This window comes from Vombatus ursinus, unplaced genomic scaffold (genome assembly GCF_900497805.2).
Source record: "Vombatus ursinus unplaced genomic scaffold, bare-nosed wombat genome assembly UNPS02000582.1, whole genome shotgun sequence".
Lineage (NCBI taxonomy): Eukaryota > Metazoa > Chordata > Mammalia > Diprotodontia > Vombatidae > Vombatus > Vombatus ursinus.
The window spans coordinates 37,873,578-37,901,349 of record NW_020940360.1 but is presented as its reverse complement, the minus strand read 5'-3'; the positions used below and the strand labels follow the sequence as shown (position 1 = coordinate 37,901,349).

Genomic DNA, 27,772 nt, shown 5'->3' with positions numbered 1-27,772 from the left:
GGTGTGGTGTGGTGGATAGAGAGCTGACTTGAAGACAGGAAGACTTGGAATCATGTCCCTCCTCTGACATATTACTGTCTTGTTACCTTGGCAGTGTTATAAACAGCTCTCTAAGATTACAAGTTGCAGATAAGGTGCTAATGTATCTGGCTATTATTTTAATGGAAGTAATTCACCTGTAGCTCTTTATGCCAATGAATTCACTTTTCTGGTAACTACCCCAATCCCTATCCCATTTAGAACTTACTGTGATATGTGGTATAAGATGATTATTTAAATCTATTTTTTATCAAACTTTTTTGGTTTTCCCAGCAATTCTTATTGGAGTCCTCTAAGTAGTTTGTTCTGGAGATCATTGAAAGCTAGAATTTGAAAAAATTATTTCTGAATCTTATACATCTAATTTATTCTTCTGACATACTTAAATTTTTTTGACCACTACCAAATAATTTTAATGATTACTGCTTTATAATATAGGTTGTGGTTATTGCCCATACATTCTTACCTTTTCCCCCATTATTTTTCTTGATATCATAGACCTGTTGTTCTGCCTAATGAATTTTATTATTATTTTGACATGCTCTATATTAATGACTTAGTTGTTTGGCACAGCACTAAAACTGTAAATTAATTCAGTTAATATTACCATTTTTAGCATGGCTCAATCTTCCTTGCCTTTTTAGAGAAGTTAGGACATAATTTAATCTTTCTGCAACTCCTTAGGATCATTGTTATTGAATAGCCTATTTTGTCAATGTAGTGATTATCTTCAGGACTGTCTAGCTATGAAATAAGGCTGTTCATCACTGTGTTAAATGTTCCCAGACTACTTTGTTTTATGGGTTCTTGTATCAGCAATTTCAAGCTGTTAGACAGTTTTACAGAAGTCAGTCCAATAGGATAGAAAACTCTCAACAACGAAATGCTGAAAATGCATATTGAAACCATTCTGATGAGGATGCAAAGGAGGAGTTATCTAAATTCTATAGTTAGGGAGGAGATCAGTGTGGATGCAGAGATTTTGTGAAGACATAAAAAAGATAGCCTGGCCAAAAAGGATGGGTATTAGAGGCTTAATACAAAAATGTGGCATGATCCTATAAAACTATTTTAGGTGCACTAAAGCTCGGAATGATGAATGCTAAGGACAAAAAAGTGTTGTTTTTTTTTTAAAGCTATTTTGGTGCCTGGCATCGTGGTAGCATGCCTACTCTTCCCTGCTGTTGGGGAGGCTAAGGCTAATGGATAAGTTTGAGTTCTATAGTTCTGAGTTACAGTCAGGCTGAACCTGATCTTGTGTTTGTACTAAGTCAGGCACTAATATGGTGAGCCCCTGGGACAGAAGGACCACCAACCTAATTAAGAAGGGGTGAAGTGACCAGCTTAGGTTAGAAAAATGATATGCATAGAAACTTCGTGGCTGATCAGAATTGGGTTTGAACCCTTGAGTGGCCTCTGTTCTTCTAGTCTGGATGAGTTAGGGATACCCAGTCTTAAAGCAAAATCCAAAAACACTATCTTGGGGAAAAGAGGAGGATCAAAGAAGGGTTGCAGTACTATTGCTGAAGAGTAGGATGGGATAATGGTAATACTTTAAGGGCAAAAGGTAGAGTTACTTACCTCTTATTTTGCTTCTTGTTGCCAAAGAGAATGATCCTTGGACTAGAAAGGGCAGTACCAAAAAATGGTTTTATCGGAAGTTGAAATCCCAAATGAGTAAAGAGATAGTAAGAGACATTCGAGTTGCCCTTGATGAGTGCTGGTCACCAAGGCCTAGATGAAATAGGTCCTAGGAGAAAAGAACTGGTGGATGTGATTACTTGGCCACCATCAGTGATCTTAGACTGTAGCCACAGTCAGTTAGTTAATAAGTCAATTACTATGTAACAGTAATTGTGCCAGGCACAATGTGCCAATACTATGTGCCAGGCACTATGCTAAATGCTTTACAAATTTCTCATTTGATTCTCACAATAACTCTGGGAGATAGTAATATAATAATATATCATATTAATTATTAGTTATATAAAAATTAATTATGTTATATCAATTACAATATGGTAATATAATAATAATGTCCCCAGTTTATAGTTGGGGAAACTGAAACAAACAGATTAAGTGGCATGCCCCAGGGTTACACAGGCATTTACTAGCCTCAGTTTCCTTATCTGTAAAATGAAGATGATAATAATAGCAGCTACCTCCCAGGGTAGTAGGAGAATCAAGTGAGATAATAATTGTAAAGCCCTTAGCACAGTGTCTGGCACATAGTAAGTGCTATATAAATGTTAGTTGTTATTATTATCATTATTTATTGTTAAATGTTGGAGGCTGGATTTGAACTTAGGTCTTCCTGACTCCAGGCCTAGCACTACTTACTACATGACTTAGCTGATAGGTTTACTGGAGAGGCGACATGGTATAATGGATAGAGTGACAGCCTCACATTCAGGACAATTTGGATTAAAGTCCCATCTCTGACATATGCTGACCGTGTGTGATATCAGGTAAATTGGTTGGCCAACTGAAAGCTGGTCATGCAGGCAGCTCTAGGACTAAAAATTGCTCAGTTGTGTAGGTGGTGGGAGTTTCCTCACCTGAGAGCTTCTTGCATTTATGAAATTATGTTTGTACCAAAGAACAACAAAAATTTGACTATATCAGGGAAATACTGTCTATATCTTTGCCTAGATTTTAACCAAATTTTTGACAAAATCATTTGTGTTGTTTTTGTGGATAAAATTGATGTAGGCTAAATAACAGTGGTAGATCCCTCCATCCAAATGCCAAAAGATATCCAGTGGTTCCCTATTGTCTCTGTGATAAATATCAACTCCCGTGTTTGACTTCTAAAGCCCTTCATAATCTGGTTCCAACCTTTTTTTCCAGATTTTTATACTTTACTCTCCTTTATGATCTAGCCACACTGGTTTACTTGTTCCTTACAAACAACATTCAATCTCTAGCCTCCATGTTTTTGTCCAAGCTGTCTCCCACACCTGGCATGTACTACCTCTTCACCTTCCCCTTTTAGAATTCCTAGCTTCTTTCAAAGTTCAGTTCAAGCAACATCATTTTCTACAGAGCCCTTCCCTCTGCCCCCCATTACCTTGTATATATATTTTTGAATGTTTACATGTGTACATGTTATTTTAACTGATAGAATATAAGTATCTTGAAGTCAAGGGCTGTTTCCTTTTTTTTTTTTTTCAAATTTATGTCCCTAGCTTCTAATATAATGCTTAATACATAATAAACACACAGTATATTCTTGCTGATTGATTCGGAACTGTTTGAATGACTGGCCTCAAAGAGTATTCATTAAAGGCTCAAGGTCTACCTGGAGTGAAATCTTTAGTGGAATGCCCTAGGAATCTATAATTGGCCATATGCTGTTTTAACTGTGATTTGGATAAAGGTATGGATGGCATGCCTATCAGGTTTGTAGATGACACAAAGAAGGCAAGGATAGCTGACAGGTTGAATGCCAAAGGATCCAAAAGGATCTTGATAAGCTAGAATGATGGGATGTCTTTAATGAGATGAAATTTGATTAATTTGAATGTAAAGTTCCACCCATAGTTTAAAAAGAACCCAGTACAAGATTGGGGAAGGGTAGCAGACTATGGGAGGTGCCAGTCCATTTTTATTCTGCCTTGGTCTGACTATATTGGGAGCATTAGGTTCACTTTGGGGTGCCACATTTTAGGAAGAACATTGATAATCTGGACAATATCATGAGCCGAGTAACAAAGATGGTGATGGAAGCTTGAGATGATTCCATATGAGGACTGATTAGAAGAATTGGGCATGTTTAACTTGGAAAAGACAAGACTCAGAGGGAACATGATAAATGTCTTCATGAATTTGAAGGACTGTCATGGAGAAGCCTCAAAAACTGTCAAGTTTCAGTTTCCTTTGAGCTTAACTGCTTTTCCTCTGTTGTAATGTGAAAAGACTAGAGAAGTCTTTTTTGAGAAGCTGGATGGACCAGCATAGGAAAAGTTCAAAAAAAGAAGAAAACTTGGAGTCCCCTGGAACTTTGGATAATCACATTGCTTTTTTAATGGGGCCAAATTATAAATATGATCTTGGCTGTGACTTGCCACTTTTCTTTTTTTTATTAATTTATTTTGATTTATCAATAATCACTTCCATATGCTTTTGAGTTTAAAATTTTTCCCCCTCCTTCCTCCCCGCCACTCTCCCCAAGACAGTGCACAATCTGATACAGGCTATACATTTACATTCATATTAAACATATTTTCACATTAGTGATGTTGTAAGTAAAAATTAAAACCAATAGGAAGAACCATCAGAAAGAGGAAACAAAACTCAACAGAAGAGAAAAAAAAATAGCAATTCAACTTCCATAGTTCTTTCTTTGGATGTGGATAGCATTTTCCATCACAAGTCCTCTGGAGATGTCTTAGATCCTTGTATTGCCGGGAAGGGTTAAGTTTATCAATATTAGTCATCACACAACGTGGCTGTTATTGTGTATGATGTTCTCTTGGTTCTGCTCACTTCACTCAGCATCAGACCATACAAATCTTTCCAGGTTTTTCTGAAGTCAGCCTGTTCATCATTTTTTATAGCACAGTAATATTCCATCACATTCATATACCACAACTTACTCAGCCATTCCCCAATTGGTGGGCATCCTCTCAATTTCCATTTCTTTGCCACCACAAAAAGAGCTGCTATAAATATTTTTGTACATGTAGGTCCTTTTCCCATTTGTATGATCTCTTTGGGATATAGCCCTAGAAGTGCTATTGCTGGGTCAAAGGGTATGCACATTTTTATAGCCGTTTGGGCATAGTTCCAAATTGCTCTCCAAAATGGTTGGATCATTTCACAACTCCACCAACAATGCATTAGTGTTCCAATTTTCCCACATCTTCTCCAACATTTATCATTGTCCTGTTTTGTCATGTTGGCCAATCTGATAGGTGTGATTTGGTATCTCAAAGTTGTTTTGATTTGCATTTCTCTAATCAATAGTGATTTAGAACACTTTTTCATATGACTGTGGATGACTTGTCACTTTTCTTAACAAAATGTATCCAACCTCTTCAAAAAGTGATCTTCCAACCTGAGCTCAAACAAGTCCAGTAATGGGGAACTGATTATGAGGTAGCTCATTCCATTTCAGAATTATTCTCATCTTGAGCTGAAATTTGTTTCCCTGTACCTTCAACCCTTTAGTCTTAGTCTGGCTTTCCAGAATCCCATAGGAAAAGTCTTATCACTCTTTCACATGATTGTTCTCTTTAAATATTTAAAGGGCTCCACAGTCCGACATTGCTAGTTGTTTTATATATAATAAACTTTCAAGTACCCTAATTGATCTACTTGCCCTTTCTAGATTGTTTCTAGCTTCAGTGTTCCTTTTAAAATGGGACATACTGACCAAACAATATTGTTGTTATTAAGTCATTTTTCAATCCAAGTCCAGCTCATTGTGACCCTATTTGGGGTTTTCTTGGCAGAGATACTGGAGTGGTTTGTCATTTCCTTCTCCAGCTCATTTTACAGATAAGGAAACTGAGGAAAATGGGGTTAAGTGACTTGCCCATGGTCACACAGCTAGTTAAGTGTCTGAGGCCAGATTTGAACTCAGAAAGTGAGTCTTCCTGACTTCAGGCCCAGTACTTTATCCACTGCACTATTACAATCCGCTGTCTATAGTGAGTTTATCTTCTCCCTTATTCTAAACACTATATACCCCAGTCACTTTTGATTTTTTGTTTACACCCAAAACAAGTTATTTACTCAAACTGAAGTCTATAATGAACTAAAACTTCTACTTTTTCACATGAACTGTTGTCTAGCCATCCTATAGTTAGCACAGCTGAATTTTTTAACTTCAGTGTACAAATTTGCATTTGTTCCTTTTAAATTTCATCTTAGTATCATACAATAATAGATATAGAGATCCAGTCATTGATAAAAAGTATTAAACAAGATAGGACTGAAAATGGAATCTTAAGGCAAATTAATAGAGACTTCCCTACGGGATGATGAGGATCCTTTAACATTCTTCATATTTGGCCATTCACACTCCCAAACACAACATCTGTAGTAGTCCCCTATTTTAATAGTCTAATAATTTTGTCTAGAAAGAAAAATAAAGTTAGTATTGATTGACTAGTCTAAGTGAACCTCTTCTAAGGTGTTACTACTTTCCTTTCAAAATCCTCACAAACCCACTGCTTAATAATCAGTTCTAGAGGTTTTTTGTTTTTTGCTTTGTTTTGCTGGTGATCAATATTAAGCTCACTGGTCTGAAGTTTGAGGAATCTAATTTATTCCTTCTTTTTGGATATGGAGGCATTTGCAGATCCTCTGTATTCCATGATTCCTTAAAGATTATTGTCAGAGCATTTCAGCAGTCATAGCTGTAAATTTTTTCAGTATACTCAAGTGTAATGCAGGTTAGAAGACAACCTCATTTTAATTTTGGATGACACACATTATTTGCTTTCTGAAGACCAGTCTAGCTAGGTACAGAGAGGTTCATCACCAGCAGATTGGCCATTGATGGTGGATTCTTTGGTTGCTGAAATACATGAGACAAAAATATAACATAGCCCTCAGTTTCTGTGTATCGCCTCTTCTGTTTCTGTAATGACAGCAACAGAGAATGCTACAAATCACAGAATTTTTAAGACAATCTAAAATACTAATAATTGTTGGGACTATAAATCAGAGATCCTTATCCAATGACTGAATTGACAAAGGAAATGAATCATGAATATCAATAGTCTTGATATATATGAAACCAGAAGACAGAATTCCAGTTGAATGGAAAAATGGCTCACACTTACTCCTTAGAGATGCAAAAAATAGAATCTGTGAAGTTGGTTTCTTTGTACTCTTGAATGCAACATAAAAACATAATTTCTCATGGCACAATTATCTCATCTTGCAGTACTCATGATAAGCATTTTCAAAATGACCACCATGAAGATAATTGCTGCCTACACACCAAGAGATGTTGCAGAGGATGAGGAGGTAGAGATATTTTATGAAGATCTTGGTTAAGACTTTCCAAATTAGATCAAAGCGTAATTATTATTTGGTGATTTAACTACAAAGGGGAAGATGGGAAAAAAATGTTTTGGAAAATATGGCTCAGCCCTTTGACCCAGCAATAGCACTTCTAGGGCTATATCCCAAAGAAATCATACAAATGGGAAAAGGACCCACATGTACAAAAATATTTATAGCAGCTCTTTTTGTGGTGGCAAAGAATTGGAAATTGAGAGGATGCTCATCAATTGGGGAATGGCTGAACCAGTTGTGGTATATGAATGTAATGGAATACTATTGTGCTATAAGAAATGATGAACAGATTAACTTCAGAAAAACCTGGAAAGACTTGTATGGTCTGATGCTGAGTGAAACGAGCAGAACCAAGCGAACGTTGTACACAATAACAGCCACGTTGTGTGATGACTTATATTGATAAACTTAACCCTTCCTGGCAATACAAGGATCTAAGATATCTCCAAAGGCCTCATGATAGAAAATGCTATCCACATCCAAGGAAGGAACTATGGAATTTGAATGCAAATCGAAGCGTACTACTTGCTATTTTTTCTTTTCTGTTGAGTTTTGTTTCCTCTTTCTGGTGGTTCCTCCTATTGGTTCTAATTCTTTCCTACAACATCACTAATATGAAAATATGTTTAATAGGAATGTATATGTATAGCCTGTATCAGATTGTGTGCCGTCTTGGGGAGAGTGGTGGAGAGGAAGGGGGAGAAAAATTTGAAACTCAAAAGCATATGGAAGTGATTGTTGATAAATCAAAATAAATTAATTAAAAAAAAGAAAAGAAAATACAGCTCAGAAACAAGAATAGGAGGAGGCCAAAGGTTCTCTATTATTCGAAGTCTAGGACTCTCCTCCCCGCCTCATCTTTGCCTCCTGGCTTCCTTCAAGTCTCAGTTAAAGTCCCAGCTTCTGCTAGAAACCTTTCCCAGTCCTCTATTATCTTAGTGCCTTCCCTTATCTCCAATTTATTTTGTACCTATCTTGTTTGTATGTAGTTGTTTGCATGTTATCTCCCTTATTAAACTGTGAAGTCCTTGAAAGCACAGGCTGTTTTTTGTCCATCTTTATATCCCCAGCACTTAACATAGTGCCTGGTGTGTAGTAGGTTTGATAAATGCTTGTTAACACTTATATATTATAAATACTTCCTTCAAGAAGAGAGTTGGGAAACAATAGGCAAGGTTAGCTCTGAATAACATCACACAAATTGAAATGGACTCTATCTTAAGAACTAAGAAATGACTGACTCCCAATGTGGGAGTCATTTCTGAATCAGGGGTCTGTGTAGTCAAACCATTGTCTTTCTAAAACAAAAATTAAATCACGACCAAATTAGAAGAGTACCTAACCAGAAGTTATCATGTGCACTTAAATTGGTTCCAAACTGATATATTTATTTTGTATATTTTATGTAGTCTTTATTGTGTATAGTATTCTCCTATAGAATGCATGCTCCTTGAGGGTAGAGATTATTTAATTTATGTCAGCATCCTTTGCATCTAACACAGTGTTAGGCACATAGGAGGAACTTAGTAAATGTTTGTTGATTAATTATTTGAACATTATTTACCATTTCAGGGTGTTGTGTTTTTTTTTTTTTTTTTGATGAGTCAGGGTCATTACGTCAACAGATGTTTGAAATAGAGGTGGCCATATGTATATAATGAAATAAATCAATACATTTTGCACAGAGACCTGAGAGACTAGTTACAGAGTCTATGGACCTTTGTTTATCTGCCTTGTGATGGCTATTTCATTGACTCACAGGTTTTTTTTTTTCTTTTTCATTAATAGCTGGGTTTTTGATGATTGAAGCAGTTGAAAATTAAAGTAGGATATTATTACTTGAGGAAAAAGTTATGCTGGTCAGATTAAACAGCTGAATCTTGGGAGAGAAATCAAGGCTAGAGATATAGGTTGGAGATTCTACTATATATAATGGTGACTGTTGTAATCACAGAAATTAATTAAATCAGTGAATTAATTGGTAGGAACAGAAACAGTAATGCCTCAAGTTAGAAAGAGGATGTGTTCCATGGATCCATTGTGTCTTCAGAAACTTTATTATTGAAATAATATGGAAGGATCCTTTCTTAAATGTCACAGAAAATGGGACATAAAATTTTCAATAAGTACTGTCAGATGTGTTGGAAAATATGAACTGCATGCATCTTAATATAACTTTAAAGATTTTAACATTTTTTTCTAAAAAGGCAACAAACCCTCCTAACTAGACTAGCACAGCTCTACTGTACCACTAATTCCCTAGTCATCATCATAGCTTCCTTCTAATGAATCAGAATGGAGTAAATTTCTAATGATGTACCAGTGCCTTGTTGTACAGTTGTTGTATTTGTTTGTTTTTATCAAATACCTCGATATTCTGTTAACCCTCTCTAAGAGGGATGTCGTCAGAGGCATGCCAACATAACCAGCCACTTATTACCCTCTCAGACAAAATAAACTTCAGATCTCTAGCTCACAGTATTCTTGCCCTTCTGTCAATCAATATAGAACCACATGCTATATGAGTGCAAGGAATTTGTTCCTGATTGCATCCAGACATGAAAGATCTGTGGAATACCATCTGAGCAGTGCAACTACCCCCACCATGATGGAAGAAACTAAACCTTATTCTCTTTATTCCACTCAACAACCCTCTCTGTGTTTAGCCTCAGAGATTGTAAACAGCTTGAAAAAACACACTATAAGCTTTCATATAAAGGAGCTTCATTATGAGAGGATTTATTAATGTAGGTAGCACTTTAACTTACAGGTCTTTCAGTTAAGAGAATATTTACTCTTGAAGAAATGTGAAGGAAACTCACTTGCATGATGAGAAAGGATTTTTAAGATAATTCTCTTAAAGGATTCTTGTAATTTTTTATTATAAATTATCTGTAGTTGAGGTTGATTAAAAGGATCATTTAGACCTGTCTGCTCTACCTGGCAGCCTGAGAATGATTCAGTATTATCAGTCTTCCACCTCTAGGATGTAGGCAGCTGGGTGACAAGTAGAGACACAGAATCAGGAGTCAAGAAGACTCATCTTCTTGAGTTCAAATCTGGCCTGAGTTATTTACTAGCTGTGGGACCGTGGGAAAGTCACTTAATCCTGTTTGCCTCAGTTTCCTCTTCTGTAAAATGAGCTGGAGAAGGAAATGGCAAACCACTCCAGTGTCTTTGCCAAGAAAAGAGGTCATGAAGAGTTGGACACAACTAAAAAAATGATTCAAAAACAAACTTCTAGGGGATGTTCATGTGGTTTTTTTCCATCCCTCAGAGAGTATTGGAAAGGATGATGATGATGATGTTTATATAGTGCTTTCTAACCTGCAAAGTATTTTTTTTCACAACAAACTTTAGAGCTAGATATTATTGAGCAGTATCCCTGTTTTACAGATAAGGAGACAGACTTGGAAAAGTTAAATAACTTCTCATGGTTATACAGTAGATAAGTTTAAACAGGGATTCCTTCTCAAATCTTCTGACTCCAAGTGCAGTATTCTTTCCACTATGACCCAGAAGCTAAGAAAAATTGGACTATAGGGGAAGTAATGCATTTGTTCGACAAACGTTTTGGCTTTGCATCACAGATCAGTTCTGTAAGCATTAACTATCTCCTATGTGTGAGGCACTGTGCCTTGCGTGATAGGAATTTTGTGAGAATGCAAAGACAAAAGAAACAGTCCCTACCCTCGAGAAGCTTAAATTCTACTGAAGAATAAAGCATGGGGAACAGGTAAATAAGCACACAAGATAATTCAAAGAGAAGAAAGAGAGTATTAACAACTGGGGGATCAGGAAAGGCTTTGGGTAAGGGATGGCACTTGAGCTAAGTCATGAAGGAAACTCAGGAATCTACCAGGTGGAAGTGAGGAGGAAATACATTCCAGACATGGTGGGAACAGCTTATGCAAAAACAGAGAGGCAAAGGATACACTACTAAGTTTGGGGAATAGCACGTGGGCCAGTTTTTTTTTTTATGGCTACAAATACTGCCTCACTTGACTAGTATAGCAGTGTTATTCCACTGATGCTCTAGGTATCTTTATATCTTCTGTCTAATGTGTCAGAATGGGGCAGTAGCCCCAATGATGTATCAGTGGTTAGTTGTAAAAATCACAGTGTTTGTTTTTCCCTTAGATATCAGTATTCTGTTCAGTGTATCCCTCTATATAGCTATGTGTAGAGAAGTAATATGAAATGTTTAGAAAGGGAGGTCAGAGCCCAATTATGAAATGCTTTAAATACCAGGCTAAGGAACTTTCTATTTCATCTTAGCTGCATTAGGAAGCTAGTGAAGATTTTGAGTAGGTGAGTGACATGGTTGAAACCTGTGCTTTAGGGTAATTATTTTGGCAGTTGTGGGGAGAAACTGAATGTAGGGAGAACAATTAGGAACTTCAACTCTAAACCAGATGAGAAATAAGGACCTGAACTAAGACAGTCTTAAATGAAGATAAAGGGATGGTTGTTAAGTAGAGCATAAAAATCTTGAGAGATATAAAATTATGTAAACTCCATCATTGGAAAGCATGAGTTCTAGGAGGTGGGTGTATAATACAACTAATATACAAGGCAGTGTAAGGTAAACAACATATGTGTGTGCAGTGAGGGAGAAGCAACAAGTTTTAGTGGAAAGAGTGTGGCATTTGGAGTCACAAGACATATGTTCAAATTACAGCTCTACTAAATACCTGTGTGAACCTGGACTAGTCACTTCCCATCTCCGGGCCTCAGTTTCCTCATTTGTAAAATGAAGGGGTGAGACAAGATGATTCTTAAGGTCCCTTTCCATTCTGAATATAGGATCCTGTGCATCATATAATCAAAGAATTCTGTAGGTTAGTTCAATAGGCTGAACTAGGAAGGAAAGGTAGAGGACGCATTTATTGTGGAGGGAATTGCACAAGCAAAGATGCAAAGCTTGTTTAGGGAACAAGAATTGGGCCAGTTTGAAAAGCATGTTTTATTGTCCTAGGTAACAAATACATTTAGCTTAATTAGTGTCCAAATTGTAGGTTTGCCAGTTTATCATGGCGCAGTCTCTGTTCCCTACAGGGTCTCAGAACCTGCTATCTCAGATTGCATATCTCTTCAGGACTTATTTTCATCACGGGCCATGAAAATACCAAGCTGTGGGGATCAGGAAGCACTGAGGTCCTTTGCACACTCTCTGAGTCTTAAGTCTTAGAGGAACACACTGAGGTCCATCAGCTTCCTCATCCACACTCTCTAATTTTTTAAAATACTTTAAGGTCCCATATCTATGGGGCTGAAGTATGTTTTCAAGATCCTTGCCTGAAGTCATCCTTACTTAAACTCAGACTTAGTATATGCAGTCTCCCTTTTACATCTCTATTTACATTACTATTTTTACTCTCCCTTCTTCATAGAATCCCAGACCAAAAAGCACAGTCACACAGACACAGCTAAAAGGGACCACTGTGAGAGGTCATCAGGATTCCACAGCAATGTTTGATAACTGACTTCCTCCACGTCTCCAAAACTAGCCAAGTCTTGAAGTTAATTTTATGGTCCCACAAATTAATTACTTCTACTCTAGGAAACTATGAGCATTCCGGCACTCAGCTCAAAGCTACCAGGTTGCCAACTTTTTTTTTTAATGTATAGGATGGCATATCCCCAAATAAGACTGCTTGGACCAATGTAATTTGTTACACTTTGGCTCTGTGATTTCATTAGTTTGGGTCACCTTCCACAAATCACAACTTGTCCGTGCTTTCTCTTGTCCACAAGTCTTCTGTGATTTTGATTTTTTACTTTTGCTCTAGTAATTTGATAATCTGACTGAATAAAGACAATTGATTCTGAGGTGACTTTTCTCATACTAGTGGTTAGCCTTTTCCTGTCTGTTAAGCTATAGTCAATTTCTTATTATTTCTTCTTCCTCTTCTTCCTCCTTGCATTCCTCTTCTTCCTCTTCCTTCTTACTCCTCCTTTCCTCCTCTTCCTTTTTTTCCTCTTCCTCCTCCTCCTTTTCCTCCTCTTCCCTCTTCCTTTTCCCTCTTCATTCTCCTCTTCCTCCTCTGCTGCTCCTCCTTCTCCTCTAATTGGTCTGAAAACTACCTCCTTTTGCCTAACACTAACTTTGATTTATTCTTTGAAACAATGCTCTGCTGAACTTTAGGACAATAATACTAATTTGCACGTCAGAAATGCTTTATCACTTTAACACACTGGCCAATTTTAGTAATTGCTGCACACACATATTTGAATAGAACAGCTAGATGCAGTCTCAGCAGTCTTGGGTCCCTTTGTGAGCTTAAAGTTGTCTTCTTTGCTAGATCTCCTTCCTATCTCCAATGTTAGAACAACCGCCTCGCAATTACTATGTGGGTTCCATTTTAACATACTAATGATGATGTCAGTATTTAACCTGAGTAATTTTCCTGTGGAATGATCTTAGATAGAAACAAAAGAAGAGGTGAGAAGGCAATTGGAGAATGTAACACCAGCACTGATATGACTGTCCTTGTCTGTGGGTGGTATGTTTCTATTCCTTACATAATTGAGGTGTAGCTAAGTTTTATTGATGGGGCAATTGATTTCAAGAAAAATACCCTCATGATAGAGTAGGAGCCATTTATTTTCAGGGTCTTAGTTTCTACCTTTTTTATCCAGACAGTTGAGACCCATTCCATGTGGTGAATTTTCCTATGTTCATTTTCTTTCCCCAATTGTCCATTGTTAGAGAATTGCCCAATAAAGCGCCACATGCACAGTAGGCAGTTAGTAAATAGTTGATGGTGATATTATGTATCAGAATGCAGACAGCTCTGTTTGTGAGACTTGGCCTTATTCTTAGAAAAATACTGCCAAATGAGTTGATCCAAGAAATTTCCCTAGAGCTATTGTCTTTATTCTTAGTATATCTTGCTGTGATGACTTGAGGGCCATTGACTTATTGTCATGTTGCTTGTTCTGCCAGATTTCCTGCTAAGTCGGTATCCATGGATGGGGGAGGGACGCAAAGAGAGTGAGTCCCAAGCTATCTAAGATATTCTCTATTAAGGTGATTTTGGTGGGAGCCTAGCCAAGTCTGGGAAGGGATTTCCTTTTCCTGAATCTCCTGTAGTAGGTATTACAACTGCAGGCATAACAGAATTAGAGGATTTGACAGCTGGACATGACCTCACAAATAACCTACTCTTCACTGGTACCTATAGGGTACCAGGACAGGAATAGGAATCCATACCACTACATTCCCCAGAAGTGATCAACCAGAGAGAACCAATTGCATTAATGGATAGCTCAAATTGTTAGGAAGCTTTCTGTTATGTCAAACCAAAATTTGTTTCTCTTTAACTATGTACCTCCCCCTTCCCCATTTCATTTGGTTCTGCCCTCTGGCATCAAGCAGGACAATTAAATTGCTTTCTTATATGATAACCCTTCAGATACTTTTTTTAAAAAAAGCTGTCATATTCCCCCTCACCCCCAACCTGTCTTTTTTTCTCCTGGTTAGGTATGCCCAATTTCCCCAACCAATCCTTGTATCGCATTGGTTGTACTCCTTTCTCTACCTTGGTCATTCATCTTCCTTAGGGCCAAAGTCAACTTGTCCATATCTACCCTAAAAGAATCAGTTTAAAAAAAAAAAGAATCAATTTTACTAAGATAAAATGTGGTAACAGTATCATCTCTTTTGTTCCAAATTCAGTGGTTCTGTTAATAGAATTTGATGGCCAAGTCATGAACTATTGATTTATACAGATCTTGTAGTCCACTAAAGATCTGTTTTTTTTTTCATTCTTGATCCTTTTAGTGTTCTGTTGATTTTTTCCTTTATCTTAAGCATAAAATGTTACATTTATCCAACTGAATTTCATATATTAGATCTGGTCCTTTATTTGTGGAGTTAGAACATGCCATCTGTACTTTTCATCCAGTTCAATAATAAAAATGTTGAACACCATAAGGACAAGGAAGATTTTTGAGTTACTACTGTAGTTCTTACTCCAGGTTGACATCAGTACTATAATTATTACTCTTTGACCCTGGCCATCCAACCAGTTCTGAGCCCACATTTCTTTATTGAATCCACAGAGGTAGCATTGAGAGACTTTTTTAAATGCATTGCTAGAATCTGGGTATTGGGTGGAATTATGTCCAAAAAAAATGAGGTTAATCTGGTAAGACCTATTCTTGATGAAACGTGCCTCTGCTAAGTGATCTCTACTTTCTTTTCTAAATGCTCAAATTGGTCAAGTTCTTAAGCATCTAGTTTTGAAACTTTAGCTTCTTTAGTTTTTTTTTTAATAAATTGGCTCAAAATTTGCCTGTTTCTGCTCCTGAAGCATTTGACCTCTCTGTGATTTTTTAAATAAAGATCCCTGAAAGCTGCTCAACCATCACATCCAGCTGTTCTTTAAATACTTTGGCATGCAGTTTGTCCTAGCCTGGTGACTTGAACTTGAGGGTACCTGTTTCCTCAATTGCTTTGGACTTTTAAGTTCTTGTTAACCATTTTTATTCTGTTTCAGTATAGAGGTCATTTTCCTTTGTAGAGATAAAAGGAAAATAAAAGATGAGTGGTTCCATTTTCTCCTTTGTACATTACAATTGCTTACCCTCACCACTGGCAGTGATCCAATCCCTTCTTTGATCTTGCTCTTCTTCACAATATTCCATTTGTGGTTCCGTAAATTCACCATCATCTCAGCTTATTATGAGCTTCACTCTTCTTGAGGGACTGTAGCAGCATTTTCTGTTCATCCTCAGCTACTTGCCCATGCTTCCATTTTTTTATGTATCTCTTTTTAAAATTCAAGTTGGTCATGGAGTTCCTAATATACCCATACTGACCTTTGTAGACTGAACTCTTTCTCATTAACAATGGTTTTTGTATTATATTAGAATTTCACTAATGAGTTTTCTCTTTCTCTTGGATCACTTTATCCTGTAGAATTTTAGGCCCTGGTATCCTATTTGTCCATTTTCTTAAATCTTTGAAATTTGTTGTTTGCAAATCTAGAGGGCATATCAGAATGTGTCCAGCTTTTCCTTATTATCTAGCAGGTTCTTGAAGATGGAATGGTTAGTGCTTCTTTTTTCAGAATGAGGTCTTCCCGGTTCCCTTGTTTTTTTCTTCCACCTTTTGAAGAATAAATTTATTCTTAAGGCAAGTCAAGAATTTTATCGACAGCCTCTGCTTTTAGAAGAGAGAGGAAGCTCCAGCATATGAATGAGTGATTAAAATTTCCCAACACATCTTTATCCTATCTCCATGCTGTTTATCTTCTGCTTCCCAAACTAATCATTAATTCTCCCTTTCCATCTGAGTGGGATGTAATGTAATCCCACCATAATATCACTTTTGTTTTATCCATAGTGATCCTTGCCCAAATTCTCTTAATCAAGATTTCCCCTTTTGATTTGGGATTTTTTTTCCCACAGTGTTCACTATATTCTTAATATATAGCTCTATCTTAGCTGTCCATTCCTTTTCTACCTTTTAAATAAGGTATACTATTTCATGGCCATTTTCCAATAATGGGGCCCATTCCAAGTCTCTTTCTTTGGTTATAATTTCTGGTTTGACTTTGTTCATTAAGCCCATATGCTTCACATTGGGCTTCACATACATAGACATCTGAAAGCTAGTGTTGTATGGCTTTTTTTTTTTCTTGGATCTTCTCTTCTGTGAATATCACTAGGGCTTCCCTGCTGATATTCTTTTTGTGTCTTACCGTGGTGTCTAGTTTGCCATGTATTCATAAGCAATTTTCTCCCTTCCTCTTTCCCTTAAAGTCCTCTTGATCAGATTCACAAGGCTTCAGGCAAGTACACATTACTGGCCTTCATTAGGAACTCTATGTTCCTAATAGGGAGTCCATCATTCTTGTATTTTAAACCCAGGTTTAGAAATCCAAATCCCCTTCCCAGATACTCTTCTCTTACCCAACTCTCAGATCTGCTTGCTCTCCTGAGATAATAAGATAGCATTTGTAAAGTGCTTAGTAGAGTGCCTGGTACATAGGGGGTGCTTTATAAACACTTGTTCCCTTTCCCCTCTTCCTGAGCCCCTAACCTTACAAACTGACTCAATCAGCAGTGCTGAATCTAGAGCCAAAAGGGACTTTTAAAAATCACCTAGTCTCATCTTAGGGAGGGAGGGGGAGAAAAATTTAAAACTCAAAAGCTTATGGAAGTGATTGTTGATAAATCAAAATAAATTAATAAAAAAAAAAAGAAAAAATCACCTAGTCTCCTTTTTGATATATGAAGAGACTAAAGTTGGGAGAGTTTACTAATATCACTTAATAGCAAAGATGGGGTACGATCCCATAATCCTCAGTGGTACTTTCTAGTTGTGTGCCCTTGGAATCATCTTCCTCGTAAGAATCAAAGCAGAAGGGATGGAGCCAAGATGGCAGAGTAAAAGCAGTGACTTGCTTGAGTTCTCCCCCAAACTCCTCCAAATACCTATAAAAAATGGCTCTAAACAAATTCTAAAGCAACAGAACCCACAAAAAGACAAAGTGAAACAAATCTCCAGCCCAAGACAACCTGGGATGGTTGATCAGAAAGGTATATCGCGACAGGCTGGGAGAGGAACGCAGTTTGTGGTGGGCACACAAGCTGCAGCGACCCTGGAGCAGGCCTCAGAGGACTGAATCACAGGCAGCTGTGGTGGTTTCCAGACTTCTCAACCCATGAATGCCAAAGACAACTTAGAAGGTCAGTGGGAAAAGTCTGTTTCTGTAGTGAGAGAGAAGCACAGGGTCCCAGCCCCATTCCTGAACTTGGCCCCGGGGCGGCGGCTACCTCCTGAGCTTCTGGCCCACAGACTGAGGGGGAATCTAGTAGCTGATCAGAGGGAGATTTCAGGGATCTCTCTGCTGGTGCAGGATTCTCTTGCTTTGCCCATGCTTGGATCTGGGTCACAGTTCTGGGTGGCGGTCCTGGGGCAAGGAGGAGCACTGGAACAGTGGAGCTTGTAGTGGTTGTGGAGAGGAAATCCTCCTCACAGTTCCAAGACAGAAAAGAGTGCTTGTGGTTACTCATAGAGCAGAGCACAGGACAGGAAAGGAGTAAATACCTCGCCCTTGATCATAACACCTTGGAAGAACTGAAAATTTACAGGTCCCTAGAAGTATCTCTGAAAACAGCTGCATAAAACCCCTGAAGTTTGGGGCAGTACATTCTCCACACTGGAAACAGACCCCTACCTTAACAAAGAGTTTATAACTCAAGTAATTGGCCAGGATCATGAGCAAGCAGCACAAAAAGAATCTGACTATATTATCTTACTTTGGTGACAAAGAAGATCAAAACACACAACCAGAAGAAGACAACGAAGCCAAAGCTTCTACATCCAAAGCCTCCAAGAAAAATATGAATTGGTCCCAGGCCATGGAAGAGCTCAAAAAGGATTTTCAGAAGCAAGGAAGAGGAGTAGAGGAAAAACTGATAGTGATGCTAAAGGAGACCCAAAAAAATACTGAAGAAAATAACACCTTAAAAAATAGCCTAACCCAAATGGCAAAAGAGGTCCAAAAAGCCAATGAGGAGAAGAATGCCCTCAAAAGCAAAATTGGCCAGATGGAAAAGGAAGACCAAAAGCTTACTGAAGAAAATGCTTCCTTAAAAATTAGAATGGAGCAACTGGAAGCTAGTGACTTTATGAGAAATCAAGGCACTGTAAAACTAATCCAAAAGAATGAAAAAATAGAAGAGAATGTGAAATATCTCACTGGAAAAACAACTGACCTGGAAAATAGATCCAGGAGAGAGAACTTAAAAATTATTGGACTATCTGAAAGCCATGATCAAAAAAAAAAAAAAAAAACCTAGACATCGTCTTTCAAGAAATTGTCAAGGAAGACTGCCCTGATATTTTAGAACCAGAGGGCAAAATAGAAATTGAAAGAATCCATCAATCGCCTCCTGAAAGAGATCTCCAAAGGAAAACTGCTAGGAATATTGTAGCCAAATTCCAGAATTCCCAGATCAAGGAGAAAAATATTGCATGCAGCCAGAAAGAAACAATTCAAGTATTGTGGAAACACAATCAGGATAACACAAGATGTAGCAGCTTCTACGTTAAGGGACCAGAGGGCATGGAGTATGATATTCTGGAAGGCAAAGGAGATAGGATTACAACCAAGAATCACCTACCCAGCAAAACTGAGTATAATCTTTCAGGGTAAAAAATGGTCATTCAGTGAAATAAGGGACTTTCAAGCATTCTTGATGAAAAGACCAGAGCTGAATATAAAATTTGACTTTCAAATACAAGACTCAAGTGAAACATCGAAGAGGTAAAGAGGAAAGAGAAATCATAAGAGACTTATTAAGGTTGAACTGTTTACTTTCTGCATAGAAAGATATTTGTAACTCATGAGTCCTTTGTCAGGATTAGGGTAGCGGGAGGGAAAAATTATATGTAAGTATAGATAGATAGATAGAGGGCACAGGGTGAGTTGAAGATGAAGGGGTGATATCTGGAAAGTAAAATTAAGGGGTGAGAGAGGATTATACTGGAAGAAGGAGAAAGGGAGAAGTAGAATGGGGTAAATTATCTCACATGAAACAGACAAGAAAAGGTTTTTACAGTGGAGGGGAAATGGGGGAAGGTGAAAGGGAATGAATGAATCTTATTCTCATAGGATTTGGCTTAAGGAGGGAATAACATACACAATGGGGTATGGAAATCTATATTACCCTACAGGAAGGGGGGAAGGGGACAAGAGAGCAGGGGGTTGGTAGAAGGGAGGGTAGATTGGGGGAGGGGATAATTAGAAGCAAACACTTCTGAGGAGGGACAGGGTCAAGAGAGAATAGAATAAATGGGGGGTAGGATAGGATGAAGGGAAATATTCTTAGTTTTTCACATCACGACTACTATGGAAGTGTTTTGCATGACTACACATCTATAACCTGTATCGAGATGCTTGCCCTTTCAATGAGAGTGGGTGGGGAGGGAGGAAGGGAGAAAATTTGTAACCCAAAGTTTTAAAAACACATGTTAAAAAATTTTTTAAAAATTAAAAAAAAAAAAGAATCAAAGCAGAAGTGGATAGTAGTAAGAAATCTGCCTCAGACAGACAACACACTTTTACGTTTTTTATGTCGGATGGACATACTGCCTTCTCCCCAGCCCTCAGTCAGTCTCCAATTATCACTCTTCAGCTCTTCATCCTTTGACTGATGATATGGCCTCCTTCATGGTGGCTTCTTCAAATCCTCCTTCCTTGAAACATGAAAAACTAACTTACTTTTCAGAGTTCAAGTCCACCCTTTGTGGGAAGAATTTCATGCTTATTACATCTAAAAGTCAATGGTCCTTCTTAGCTTTCTCCTCTGGATCATGTTCTCTTACCCTACAGCTTCCTACCATAGGTCTAGCACCCTCTGTCTTGCGGCCTGGTGTAACTGGAAGAGCACTAGACTTGAGTAAGCAGAGATGGGAGCTCAAATTCTGCTGCCAGCTGTTACTATTGGACCACGAGTAAGTCATATAACATTTCTGAGCCTCATTTTCTTCATTAATTCAATTCTGTTAAAAAAAAACTTTAAGGCAGTTGTATCTCTCCCATGGCACGACCTCTCAGGTCACATGCTGCCCTTCATCCAGCCGCCACCGCCATGTCCTAAAAAATCGAGGAAATAAAAGATTTCCTGCTGACAGCCAGGCAAAAAGATGCCAAATCTGTCAAGATGAATTAAAACAAGGACAATGCGAAGTTTAAGGTTCACTGCAGCAGGTACCTATACACACTGGTCATCACAGACAAAGAGAAGGCAGAGAAACTTAAACAGTCCCTGCCTCCTGGTTTGGCTGTGGAGGAGCTGAAGTGAAGGAATCATTCAATGTTCCACCTGTATTAAAATGTAGGGGAAAAAAAAAACTTTAACAAGTGCTGAACTGGAGATACAAAGACAAAAGTAGACAGTCTTTGGCCTCAAGAAACTTATATTTTGCTGAGGGATACAACATACAAATATAGAGACAAAAGTTGCTGCGGAGTAATAATGCAAAGGAATTTCAAGAAAAGAGAGCGTTAAGAACTGGGAAAGTTAGGGAGGGTGATATATAGGAGGCAGCATCCAAACTATAAGTTGAAGAAAGGTAAAGAGATCTGTGAGGCAGGAGAGAACTCATGCCAGACATGTCTGAGCCACATGGAGATTGGAAATGGGATGTAGTATGTGATGAACACCTAGCAGGCCAGTTTGACTTGAAAGGAATGGGAATGAAGGGAAGTGAGTGCAATATGTCATTTATTCTTGTTATTATCAGCACTTTCTGCTTGCTTTTAAGAATCACTTCATTATTCCTGTTAACTAGTAGCTCTGAGAGACATTCTTCCAGCCTTTTTGGTTTCTCGTGTATCATAGAGACCAAGTGCATTTCATGTACACTTAAGGGTTATTTGGCACCAGCACAGACAGACATAGACACTCTCTGTGGGTCACTGGAAAATTCCCCAGTTAGTACATGGACAACACATTTCATCCCTTTTTGTTTGTCTTGAATGAAAAACAATATTGACTGAATCATGCTGAAATAAAATGATTTCTGTGCCATGTGAACAGCTTTTCATTTAGCTGACCAAATGATTTTTAAAAAAGGCTGGTTGGACTGTGCCAAAATAATCAGTCAAATATGATTTAGTCTTACATCTTAATTATGGGCAAAAACATTTTTCATTTTGTCATTGTTTGTAGAAATAGTTACCAGCTCTCATACTTGATAATAATTCATCATTCTTATTGATATTAAATGTCTACCTTTGTACACAGTGTTGTACAATATTTTATTATAAAGGCATTTTGTTCATTAGTATCTTGTAGTCAAATTACAAAAAACACAGATAAAATAAACAAAATGTAACTAAAAATGTTAATAAAAATCCCCTCCCCTCCAAATCATAAGAAACAATTAGAGGATGCATCTGACTCACAAAACAGAATTAATTATCTTCATCCAAAACCATTCTTCCTCCTGACTTTCCTTTTTCTGTTAATGGCACTACCAGTCTCCTAGTTCACTCATTCATTTCTTTTCTTTGGCCTTATGCATTCAAACTAATACCCTTTTCTCAATCCTCAGCATTCTTGACCTCTCTTCAGCTTTTCACTTAGTTGATCATCCCTTCATTATTCTCTCCTTTCTGAATTTTTTGTGACACTGTTCTTCCTTCTCCTCCTACTTGTCTGATCAATCTCTCACAGTTTGCTTGGCTGGATATTCTTGTGTCCTCTTTTCTTTTTATCTTTATGCTATCTCATTTGATGATCTCATCAGTTCTTATGGGTTCATTTATCATATTTGAGTAGATGATCCCCAGATCTAGATGTCTAAACCTAGTCTGTATTCTGAGCTCCAGCTCAGCATCTCCTACTGCCTATTATACATTTAGAATCTCAAAATATCTGATATAATTCATTATCTTATCCCTCCAACCCTCCCCCTTCTCTGAACTTCCTTCATACCACCATTCTCCCAGTCACTTAGTTTTCCAACCTTGGCATCATCTTTAACCCCTCTCACCCTATATAACCAATTGGTTGGCAGATCTTGTCATTTCTACCTTCACAGTATCTATCATATACATCTTATTCCCTCCACTAATAGAAATACAACTCTAGTTCAGGCCCTCATCACCTCTTCCTGGAAAATGGCAGACCCCAACCATTCTTGATCTCCCTACCTCAATTCTCTCTCTACTCCAATTCTTCCTTCATGCTGTCACCAAAGTGATTTTCCAAAAAAAACAAAAAACAGAGTTAACTATATCACTTTCTGCTCAGTAAATTCTACTAGCTCCCTATTTCTTCTAGAATCAAATATAAACTCCTTTCCCATATAAGGACATTCACAACCTATCCTTCTATATTTTCATATTATTCCCCTCCACATATCTTTGGTCCATCTATACTGGCTTGCTTGCTGTTCCTTGCATACATCACTCCATGTTCCAGTTCCATGCCTTTGCAGTTACTCCCCACCATTCTTGGGGTTATTCCCTATTCAGTTTTGTGCATTCTTGGATTTCTTGAAGTCACCTCAATTGCCATTTCTACAGGAGGCCTTTTCTGGGCCCCCAGTGCTTAGAGCCTTCCCCTCCAACTGTGTATGTATGTTGTATTATCTAGTTATATGTGATCCTACTCATTAGAATATAAGCTCCTTGAGAGCAGGAACTGCTTTTCTCTTCTTTATGTTCCAATGCTTAATGTAGTGCTTGGCACATAAAAAAGCACTTAATACATATTTGTTGATTACTTGAATCATATGTTAACTTATCTTGAGTCTTCTTTTACATATATCTCATAGGATCATAGATCACAAGATGGAGTTGGACCCTAGATGTCATCTAGTCCAACCCTTTAATTTTATAGAAACAAAACTAACCCCTCAAAGAAGTAAAATGCCTTGACCAGTAAGTGGTGGAGCCATGATTCACTTTTTTTTAATACTTTATTTTTCCCAGTTACATGTAAAAACAATTTTTAACATTCATTTAAAAACTTTTTGAGTACCAAATTCTCTTCCTCCCTTCTCTTCCCCTTTGCTGAGATGGTGAGCAATTTGATATAGGTTATATATGTGCAATCATGCAAAACATATTTCCATATTTATCATGTTATGAAAGAAAACACAGACCAAAAAAACCCACAAAAAATGAAATGAAAAATAGAATGCTTTGATATGCATTCATACTCCATCAGTTCTTTCTCTAAAAGTGGATAGCATTTTTCATCATGAGTCCTTTGGAATTGTCTTGAATCATTGTATTACTGAAAATAGCTAAGTCCTTCACAGTTGATTATCATACAATATTGCTGTTACTGTGTACAGTGTTCTGGTTCTGCTGACTTCACATTACATCAGTTCATGTTAGTCTTTTTCTCAAATCATCTTGCTTGTCATTTCCTATAGCAATTAGTATTCCATTACAATCATATACCACAACTTGTTCAGCCATTTCCCAATTGATGGCCATCCCCTCAATTTCCAATTCTTTGCCACCACAAAAAGAGCTGCTATAAATATTTTTGTACATATAGGTCCTTTTTCATTTTTTAAAAAAAATCTCTTTGTGATACGGACCTGAAAATGGTATTGCTGGATCAAAGGGTATGTACAGTTTTAAAGCCCTTTGGTCATAGTTCTAAATTGGTCTTCAGAATGTTTAGATCAGTTCACAACTCCACCAATAGTGCATTAGTGTCCCAATTTTCCCACATCCTGTCCAGTATCATTTTCTTTTTCTGTCATGTTAGCCATTCTGATAGGTGTAAGTTGGTATATCAGAGTTGTTTTAATTTGCATTTCTCTAATCAATAGTGATTTAGAGCATTTTTTCCTATGATCATAGGTAGCTTTGATTTCTTCCTCTGAAAACTGCCTGTTCATATCTTTGACCATTTATCAATTGGGGAAAGATTTGGGTTCTTATAAATTTGACTCAGTTGTCTATATATTTGAGAAATGAGGCATTAATCAGACACACTTGCTTTAAAAGTTTTCCCCCAGTTTTCTGCTTTCCTTCTAATTTTGGTTGCATCAGTTTTGTTTGTGCAAAACTTTTTAAATTTAATATAATCAAAATTATCCATTTTATATCTCATAATACTCTCTATCTCTTGTTTGGTCATAAATCTTCTTCCCTTCTCCAAAGATCTGATAGTAAACTATTTCTTGTTCTCCTAAGTTGTTTATGGTATCACCCTTTATGTCTAAATCATATACCCATTTTGACCTTGTCTTGGTGTACGGTGTAAGATATTTGCCTATACCCAGTTTTTGCTGTACTGTTTTCCATTTTTCCTAGCAGTTTTTGTCAAATAGTGAGTTCTTGTCCCAAAAGCTTTGGGGTCTTTGGGTTTATCAAACACTAGATTACTATGGACATTTACTACAGTGTATTGTGTACCTAATGTATTCCATGCACCGCTCTATTTCTTAGCCAGTACCAGTTCGTTTTGATGATTGTCACTTTCGTTCACTTTTTTTTCCATTAATTCCCTTGATATTCTTGATCTTTTGCTCTTCCAGATCAATTTTTTTTTTTTTTTTACAACTGTAAAATAATTTTTAGTAGTTTAACATGGCACTGAATAAGTAAATTGATTTAGGTAGAATTGTCATTTTTATTATATTGATTCAACCTGCACATGAGCAATGAATATTTTTCCAGTTGTTTAGGTCTGACTTTATTTGTTTGAAAAAATTTTTGTTCATTGTATTTGTATAGTTCCTGGGTTTATCTAGGCAGGTGGACTCCCAAGTGTTGTCTACAGTTATTTTAAGTGGAATTTCTCTTTATACCTCTTGCTGCTGAACTTTGTGATAGTATATAGAAATGCTGATGATTTATGTGGCTTTATTTTATATCTTGCAACTTTGCTAAAGTTGTTAATTCAGCTAGTATTTTAGTTGATTTTCTGAGATTTTCTAAGTATACTATCATGTCATCTGCAAAAAGTAATAGTTTTGTTTCCTCATTGTCTATTCTAATTCCTGCAATTTCTTTTTCTTCTCTTATTGTTAAAGCTAGCATTTTAGTACAATATTGAATAATAGTGGTGATAATGGGAATCCTTGTTTCACCCCAATCTCATTGGGAAGGCTTCTAGCTTATTCCCATTAAAGATAGTGTTTTTATATGAATACTACTTATCATTTTAAGGAAAGTTCCATTTATTCCTATGCCCTCTAGTGTTTTTAATAGGAATGAGTGTTGTATTTTGTCAGAAGCTTTTTCTACATCTATTGAGATAATCATATGATTTCTGTTGCTTTTGTTATTGTTGTGGTCAATTATGCTAATATTTTCCCTAATATTGAGCCAGCCCTGCTTTTCTGGTATAAATCCCACCTGGTCATAATGCATGATCCTTGTGATATATTGTTGTAATCACCTTGCTAATATTTTATTTAAAATTTTTGCATCCTCATTTACTAGGGAAATTGGTCTGTAATTTTCTTTCTCTGTCTCCACTCTTTCTGGTTTAGACAACAGCACCATATTTGTGTCATAAAGAGAATTTGGTAGGACTGTGTCTTCATCTATTTTTCAAAATAGTTTATATAGTATTGGAATTAATTGTTCTTTAAATATTTGGTAGAATTCACTTGTGAATCCATCTAGCCCTGGGGATTTTTTCTTAGGAAACTTATTGATGACTTGTTCAATTTCTTTTTATAAGATGGAGTTATTTAGGTTTTCTGTTTCTTCTCCTGTTAATCTGGGCAATTTATATTTTTGTAAATATTCATCCATCTTTGCTTAGATTGTAAAATTTATTGGCATATATTTGAGCAAAATAATTCCTAATAATTGCTTTAAGTTGTTCTTCATTGGTGATAATTTCACCCTTTTTGTTTTTGATACTGGCAATTTGATTTTCTTCTTTTTTAATAAAATTAACCAATGGTTTATCCATTTTATTGTTTTTTTTCCATAAAATCAACTCCTAGTTTCATTTTTTAGTTCAATGGTTTTCTTATTTTCAACTTTATTAATCTTTCCTTTGATTTTCAGGATTTCCAACTAGGTGTTTAATTGGGGATTTTAAATTTATTCTTTTTCTAGTTTTGTTTTGTTTTTTAGTTGCATGTCCAATTTATTGATCTGCTTTCTCTCTCTCTCTCTTTCTCTCTCTCTTTTTTTACTTTTTGGTGAGGCAGTTGGGGGTTAAGTGATTTGCCTAGGGTCACACAGCTAGTGTTAAGTATCTGAGGTCTGTTTTATTGATGTAAGCATTTAGAGACATCCATTTCCCCTTAAGTACTGCTTTGGCTGCATCCCATAAATTTTGGTATGTTGTCTCATTTTTGTCATTCTCTTTAATGAAATTATTGATTGTTTCTTTAACTTGTTCTTTGACCCACTCATCCTTTAAGGTTAGATTTAGTTTCCAATTAATTTTTGATCTATCTTTCTATGACCCTTTATTGAATGTAATTTTATTGCATTATAATCTGAAAAGAATGCATTTAATATTTCTGCTTTTTTGCATTTGATGGTGAGGTTTTTATGCCCCAATACATGGTCAATTTTTGTGCCACTGAGAAAAAGGTATATTCCTTTCTATCCCATTCGGTTTTCTCCAGAGGTCTATCATATCTAATTTTTCTAAAATTCTATTTACCTCCTTAACTTCTTTTGTTTATTTTCTTTTTGTTAGATTTATCTAGTTCTGAGAGGAGAAAGTGGAAGTCCCCCACTAAGTACAGTTTTACTTTCTCTCTTCTCCTGTAATTCATTTAACTTTGCCTTTAAGAGTTTGGATGTTATAACATTTGATGCATATATACTTAGTATTGATATTACTTCATTGTCTGTGTTACCTTTTAGTAAGATATAGTTTCCTTGATTATCTCTTTTAATTAGATCTATTTTTGCTTTTGCTTTTTCTGAGATCATGATTGCTATCCTTGCTTTTTTTTTTTAAACTTCTGCTGAAGTTTACATTCTGCTCTAGCTCTTACCTGACTCTGTGGTATCTTTTCTGCTTCAAATGTGTTTCTTGTAAACAATGTATTGTATGGTTATGTTTTTTAATCCACTTTGCTATCTACTTCTGTTTTATGGATGAGTTCATTCCATTCACATTCATGGTTATGATTACTAACTGTGTATTTCCTTCCATGCTATTTCTCCCCTATTTATCCTTCTCTCTCTCTGTCTCTCTCTGTCTCTCTGTCTCTCCCTCTCTCTCC

At 36.8% G+C, this 27,772-nt stretch overlaps 1 protein-coding gene and 1 pseudogene across 1 annotated transcript in view; both read left to right on the top strand.

The window, feature by feature from the left end:
* Positions 1-27,772, top strand: part of WASF1 (WAS protein family member 1) — a 131,261-nt gene that overhangs the window by 12,653 nt on the left and 90,836 nt on the right. The gene's annotated exons all lie outside the window — the stretch shown is intronic.
* On the top strand, positions 20,683-20,926 carry LOC114038560 (annotated as a pseudogene).